Genomic DNA, 7,712 nt, shown 5'->3' on the forward strand with positions numbered 1-7,712 from the left:
CCCTTTCTCTACACTCAAGATCCAGTTACGGAGGTCTCTGACTAAGCAAAAATCACAGCTCAGTAACTCTGCTCAATCTCTTATTAACAGACCTAGGAATCATTACAGCTTGTACCAGCGCAAAATATTATTATTATTAATAATATTAATTTAAAAAAATTATATTCTGAATCACATGAGGTTTTTTTTTTAGGATGGGAGGGTGATTAATTTTTGCAATAGGGTTTTAATACAAGTTTTGCACCATTTGGCTTTTTTTTTTTCTGCATGTCGCTGGCTGCTGATTGAGTTAACTGATTATATATCAGTGAGCTCTTTTTGGAAAGTTAGTATCTCTTTTAACCCCTTAACCCCCAAAGGTGGTTTGCACGTTAATGACCGGGCCAATTTTTTTACAATTCTGACCACTGTCCCTTTATGAGGTTATAACTCTGGAACGCTTCAACAGATCCCGGTGATTCTGACACTGTTTTCTCGTGACATATTGTACTTCGTGATAGTCATAAAATTTCTTTGATATTACTTGCGTTTATTTGTGAAATAAACAAATTTGGCGCAAATTTTGAAAATTTCGCAATTTTCCAACTTTGAATTTTTATGCCCTTAAATCACAGAGATGTGTCACACAAAATACTTAATAAGTAACATTTCCCACATGTCTACTTTACATCAGCACAATTTTGGAACCAACATTTTTTTTTGTTAGGGAGTTATAAGGGTTAAAAATTGACCAGCAATTTCTCATTTTTACAACACCATTTTTTGTAGGGACCACATCACATTTGAAGTCATTTTGAGGGGTCTATATGATAGAAAATAACCAAGTGTGGCACCATTCTAAAAACTACACCCCTCACGGTGCTCAAAACCACATTCAAGAAGTTTATTAACTCTTCAGGTGTTTCACAGGAATTTTTGGAATGTTTAAAAAAAAAAAATGAACATTTAACTTTTTTTCACAAAAAAATTACTTCAGATCCAATTTGTTTTATTTTACCAAGGGTAACAGGAGAAATTGGCCCCCAAACGTTGTTGTGCAATTTATCCTGAGTACGCCGATACCCCATATGTGGGGGTAAACCACTGTTTGGGCGCATGGCAGAGCTCGGAAGGGAAGGAGCGCCATTTGACTTTTCAATGGAAAATTGACTGGAATTGAGATGGAACGCCATGTCGCGTTTGGAGAGCCCCTGATGAGCCAAAACATTGAAACCCCCCACGAGTGACACCATTTTGGAAAGTAGACCCCCTAAGGAACTTATCTAGATGTGTTGTGAGAACTGTGAACCCCCAAGTGTTTCACTAGTTTATAACGCAGAGCGGTGAAAATAGAAAATCTTTTTTTTTTCCACAAAAATTATTTTTTTAGTCCCGTTTTGTATTTTCCCAAGGGTAACAGGAGAAATTGGACCCCAAAGATTGTTGTCCAATTTGCCCTGAGTACGCTGATATCCCATATGTGGGGGGAGGAACCACCATTTGGGCGCATGGCAGAGCTCGGAAGGGAAGGAGCGCCATTTGGAATGCAGACTTAGATGGATTGGTCTGCAGGCGTCACATTGCATTTGCAGAGCCCTTGATGTACCTAAACAGTAGAAACCCCCCACAAGTGACCCCATATTGGAAACTAGACACCCAAGGAACTTATCTAGATGTGTTGCGAGAACTTTGAACCCCCAAGTGTTTCACTATAGTTTATAACGCAGAGCCGTGAAAATAAAAAATCTTTTTTTTTCCCAAAAATTATTTTTTAGCTCCCGGTTTTGTATTTTCCCAAGGGTAACGGGATAAATTGGACCCCAAAAGTTGTTGTCCAATTTGTCCTGAGTACGCTGATACCCCATATGTTGGGGTAAACCCCTGTTTGGGCACACGGGAGAGCTCGGAAGGGAAGGAGCACTGTTTTACTTTTTCAACGCAGAATTGGCTGGAATTGAGATCGGACGCCATGTCGCGTTTGGAGAGCCCCTGATGTGCCTAAACAGTGGAAACCCCCAATTATAACTGAAACAATAATCCAAACACATCCCTAACCCTAATCCCAACCCTATCCATAACCCTAACTACACCCCTAACCCGAACATGCCCCTAGCCCTAATCTCAACCACACCCCTAACCCCAACACACCCTAACCCTAATCCCAACCATAACCCTAACCACACCCCTAACCCTAATTCCAACCGTAAATGTAATCCAAACCCTAACTTTAGCCCCAACCCTAACCCTAACTTTAGCCACAACCCTAACCCTAATGGGAAAATGGAAATATATATTTTTTTATTTTATTATTTTTCCCTAACTAAGGGGGTGATGAAGGGGGGTTTGATTTACTTTTATAGTGGGTTTTTTAGGGGATTTTTATGTTTGGCAGCCGTCCCACACTAAAAGACGCTTTTTATTGAAAAAAATAGTTTTTGCGTCTCCACATTTTGAGAGCTATAATTTTTCCGTATTTTGGTCCACACAGTCATGTGAGGTCTTGTCTTTTGCGGGACGAGTTGACGTTTTTAGTGGTACCATTTTCGGGCACGTGACATTTTTTAATCGCTTTTTATTCCGATTTTTGTGAGGCAGAACGACCAAAAAAAGCTATTTATGTTTTTTTTTTTTTTAGGGGGAGAAGGAAGGGTGCGGGGGGGCTGGGGGGGCGTTTATACCGCTCCACGTTTGGTAAAATTGACAAAGCAGTTTTATTCTTCGGGTCAGTACGATTACAGCGATACCTCATTTACATAATTTTTTTATGTTTTGGTGCTTTTATACGATAAAAACTATTTTATATAAAAAAATTATTGTTTTTGCATCGCTTTATTCTGAGGACTATAACTTTTATATGTTTTAGCTGATGATGCTGTATGGCGGCTCGTTTTTTGCGGGACAAGATTACATTCTCAGCAGTACCATGATTATTTATATCTGTATTTTTGATCGCGTGTTATTCCACTTTTTGTTCGGTGGTATGATAATAAAGCGTTGTTTTTTGGCTTTTTTTTTTTTTACGGTGTTCACTGAAGGGGTTAGCTAGTGGGACAGTTTTACAGGTCGGGTCGTTACGGACGCGGCCATACTAAATATGTGTTTATTGTTTTGTTTTTTTAAATTTAGATAAAGAAATGTATTTATTGGAACAATATTTTTTTTTCTTTATTTAGGAATTTTTTTTACACATCTAAATATTTTTTTTCTTCAATTTTTTACTTTGTTCCGGGGTGGGGGGGGGGGGAAGGTATGGGGACATGACTATATAGGGTCAGGTTGCTGAGATGACACTTTGCTTGCAAGCCTCCTCCCTGCAGGGCCCGGAAGGCCCCCCCGTGGCCATTTTGGATCCAGGCCTGCAGGGATCACATTGCGTTGCTCCGAGGGTCTCAGGGAAGCACGTAGGGAGCCCCCTCCCTGCGCGATGCTTCCCTGTGCCGCTGCGATCATGTTTGATCACAGTGTTCCGGGTGTTAATGTGCCGGGAGTGGTCCGTGACCGCTCCTGGCACATAGTGCTGGATGTCAGCTGTAATAATCAGCTGACACCCGATGGCTGATCGCGCTGGACGTACTATCCCGTCACTGGGAATAAAGTCCCAGGTCACCTCCATGGGATAGTACGTCCAATGGGATTAAGGGGTTGAAGAGTTTTAATTTTTAGCTGACTTTGACCACAAGTGTTCAGTTCATCAATAGAAGTATCATCACTTTATACAAATATTGATCACAATTTAGGTTTTGAATATGTAGGCCATTATTTTAATCAGGACGAAAAGATTACAGAAATTCACAAAACCTTTCTACTTGGAGGATTATATTTCATCCTCACCAATAATGTCATTTTTGATAATTGTACATAGTTATGCTCAAAAGTTTACATACCCCAGCATAATGTTTGCTTTCTTGGCCTTTTGTCAGAGAATATGAATGATAACACCAAAACTTTTTCTCCACTCATACTTAGGCCCCTTTCACAAATCAGTTTTTTGCCATCAGTCACAATCGGATCCGTCGCAGATTGTGAAGGATCCGTTTTTTCGCCGGATCCGACTAGAAGATCTGGCTAATTGGATCCTAAAAAAAAATCGGAGTATGCTTAGTTTAAAAAAACGGAATCCATTGCCGGATTTTGTCATTTGATGGATCTGGCGCCCATAGGCTTCCATTTGAGCAAATGATGGACGGCGACGCATCTGTCGCTGTCCGTTTTTTTTTCAACGTACACAAAAAACGGTACTTTGTCTGTCTCCCGCCGCCGGATAAACAATTTTCAACGGATCCGGCGAACGACGGATGAAACGTGAGGCCATCCGTCGCTAATACAAGTCTATGAGAAAAAAAAACAGATCCAGTGGCATCTGTCACTAGATCCATTTTTTTAAAAATTCGACAAATTGCGACGGATAGCAAAAAACTGATGTGTGAAAGGGGCCTTAGTGGCTGGGTGAAGCCATTTATTGTCAAACTACTGTGTTTTCTCTTTTTAAATCATAAAGACAACCCAAAACATCCAAATGACCCTGATGAAAAGTTCACATACCCTGGTGATTTTGGCCTGATAACATGCACAGAAGTTGACACAAATGGGTTTTAATGGCTACGAAAGGTAACATCCTCACCTGTGACCTGTTTGCTTGTAATCATTGTGTGCATAAAAGCTGAGTGACTTTCTGGGATCCAGACAGACTCTTGCATCTTTCATCCAGCCACTGAGGTTTCTGGATTGTGAGTCATGGGAAAAGCAAAAGAATTGTCAACGGATCTCCGGGAAAAGGTAGTTGAATTGTATAAAAAAGGAAAGGGATACAAAAAAAGATATCGGTAGCCAAGATCCTGCAGATTTTCCAATGCTGGGGAGGCGCTATACCCTTATTTCTCAGCACTGTTAAAAAGCGGCGCTGAGGAATAAGTACCCTTAACCGTTAAAAGGCATATCGGCGGTCGTTAAGGGGTTAATGCAAGAGTATCATATTTTGAAAACAAATAAACAAAAAAGAGAAAGCCCAATGGATTTTAATAATGTTCTGTTTCAGTACGTGAGAAGGATCCCCTAAGCCTGGGGGTGCAGCAGAAAGATCCAGATGGAATAATGGAAGCTGTAGGTGCAAAAAGGCAAGAGGAGCAAAAGGGAATCACGGGATCTGATGAGATAGAGGTGAGCAAACGGCAGCAGGCGTGACAAGGAAGCCAAGGAGACTTGGGGTACCGTCACACTATACGATTTACCTATGATCACGACCAGCGATATGACCTGGCCGTGATCATAGGTAAATCGTAGTGTGGTCGCTGGAGAGCTGTCACACAGCCGAAGTCCCCGGGTAACCAGGGTAAACATCGGGTTACTAAGCGCAGGACCGCGCTTAGTAGCCCTATGTTTACCCTGGTTACCAGCGTAAAAACAAACAAACAGCACATACTTACATTCCGGTGTCTGTCCCTTGCCGTCTGTTTCCCGCACTCACTGACTGCCGGCCGTAAAGTGAAAGCACAGCACAGCGGTGACGTCACCGCTGTGCTCTGCTTTCACTTTACGGCCGGCAGTCACTGAGTGCGGGAAGCAGACTGCAAGGGACCTGACGGACACCAGAATGTAAGTATGTGCTGTTTTTTTTTTTTTAGTTTTACGCTTATTCATCAATGATCTGGTAGAAGGTTTACACAGTAAAATATCGATATTTGCAGATGATACAAAACTATGTAAAGCAGTTAATACAAGAGAAGATAGTATTCTGCTACAGATGGATCTGGATAAGTTGGAAACTTGGGCTGAAAGGTGGCAGATGAGGTTTAACAATGATAAATGTAAGGTTATACACATGGGAAGAAGGAATCAATATCACCATTACACACTGAACGGGAAACCACTGGGTAAATCTGACAGGGAGAAGGACTTGGGGATCCTAGTTAATGATAAACTTACCTGGAGCAGCCAGTGCCAGGCAGCAGCTGCCAAGGCAAACAGGATCATGGGGTGCATTAAAAGAGGTCTGGATACACATGATGAGAGCATTATACTGCCTCTGTACAAATCCCTAGTTAGACCGCACATGGAGTACTGTGTCCAGTTTTGGGCACCGGTGCTCAGGAAGGATATAATGGAACTAGAGAGAGTACAAAGGAGGGCAACAAAATTAATAAAGGGGATGGGAGAACTACAATACCCAGATAGATTAGCAAAATTAGGATTATTTAGTCTAGAAAAAAAAAAGACGACTGAGGGGCGATCTAATAACCATGTATCTATATATATAATTGTCTAAGGGTTTTTCCGTCTGTCTGTCTGTCTTTCTGTCTGTCTGTCTGTCCTGGAAATCCCGGCTCTCTGATTGGTCGAGGCCGCCAGGCCTCAACCAATCAGAGACCGGCACAGCATCGACGTAGAAATCCCGCGTCTCTGATTGTTCGAGGCCGCCAGGCCTCGACCAATCAGCAACGGGCACAGCGACGATGATGTCATAAAGGACGTAGAAATCCCGTGTCTGATTGGTCGAGGCCGCCAGGCCTCGACCAATCAGCAACGGGCACAGCGATGATGATGTCATAAAGGACATAGACATCTCACGTTTCTGATTCAGCGACGGGCACAGTATCGACGTAGATGTCATAATGGTTGCCATGGCGACGATGATGTCATAAAGGTTGCCTCGACCAATCAGCGATGGGCACAGTGTGCCGTGAATTCTGGAATCATCATTGTCCACATACTACGGGGACATGCATATTCTAGAATACCCGATGCGTTAGAATCGGGCCACAAGACTTCTAGCTAGCTTGGACCGCGCTATACAGCCGCGGCGGCTAGCCGCTATACAGGCCGCTTTACTAGACTGGCCGGGGCGCATCAATATAGAAGTGTCAGGAGGACTGATCAATATAGAAGTGTCAGGAGGACTGATCAATATAGAAGTGTCAGGAGGACTGATCAATATAGAAGTGTCAGGAGGACTGATCAATATAGAAGTGTCAGGAGCCGCGCCCCGCCCGCCGGCGGGGCCTAGCTTCTGGACTTTTTTGCAGATCTTCTTTGAGGATGAAATGTCTCAGTCCTTTTACCAGGTAGATCCGGACAAGACATTACTCCAGGTCCTGCAGCACAGCAGGTGAGGACTACAGCATACTTAGGAATGAATGATGTGTGTTGTCAGCCGGCGTCCGCCGGCGTGTATTATTAGGTTCTGTAGAAGGACGTAGATCTGGGGATTTATTATGATGGAATATAGGCTGAACTGGATGGAAAAAAAAGCTAGCCGCTATACAGGCCGCTTTACTAGACTGGCCGGGGCGCATCAATATAGAAGTGTCAGGAGGACTGATCAATATAGAAGTGTCAGGAGGACTGATCAATATAAGGCCGCCGCCCCATTGCCTTCCTCTGAATCAATATGTTACGACATAGGCCTTCAGTCTAAAAAGCAAAAAAAGAATTCCAGCTCGACGAGGCAGTGAAAAGTAAAAATTCAGTCTAAAAAACATAAAACTTTTCAAGCTCGACAAAATTATTTAAAAAAAAAAAAAGTTTGATTACTCTGTAACTTAGGAAAAAACAACACACATCATTCATTCCTAAGTATGCTGTAGTCCTCACCTGCTGTGCTGCAGGACCTGGAGTAATGTCTTGTCCGGATCTACCTGGTAAAAGGACTGAGACATTTCATCCTCAAAGAAGATCTGCAAAAAAGTCCAGAAGCTAGGCCTAGCGCGGCGCGGCTCCGCCCGGCGCCCCCGGGCTGC

Source organism: Ranitomeya imitator, chromosome 8 (assembly GCF_032444005.1).
Source record: "Ranitomeya imitator isolate aRanImi1 chromosome 8, aRanImi1.pri, whole genome shotgun sequence".
NCBI classification, from domain to species: domain Eukaryota; kingdom Metazoa; phylum Chordata; class Amphibia; order Anura; family Dendrobatidae; genus Ranitomeya; species Ranitomeya imitator.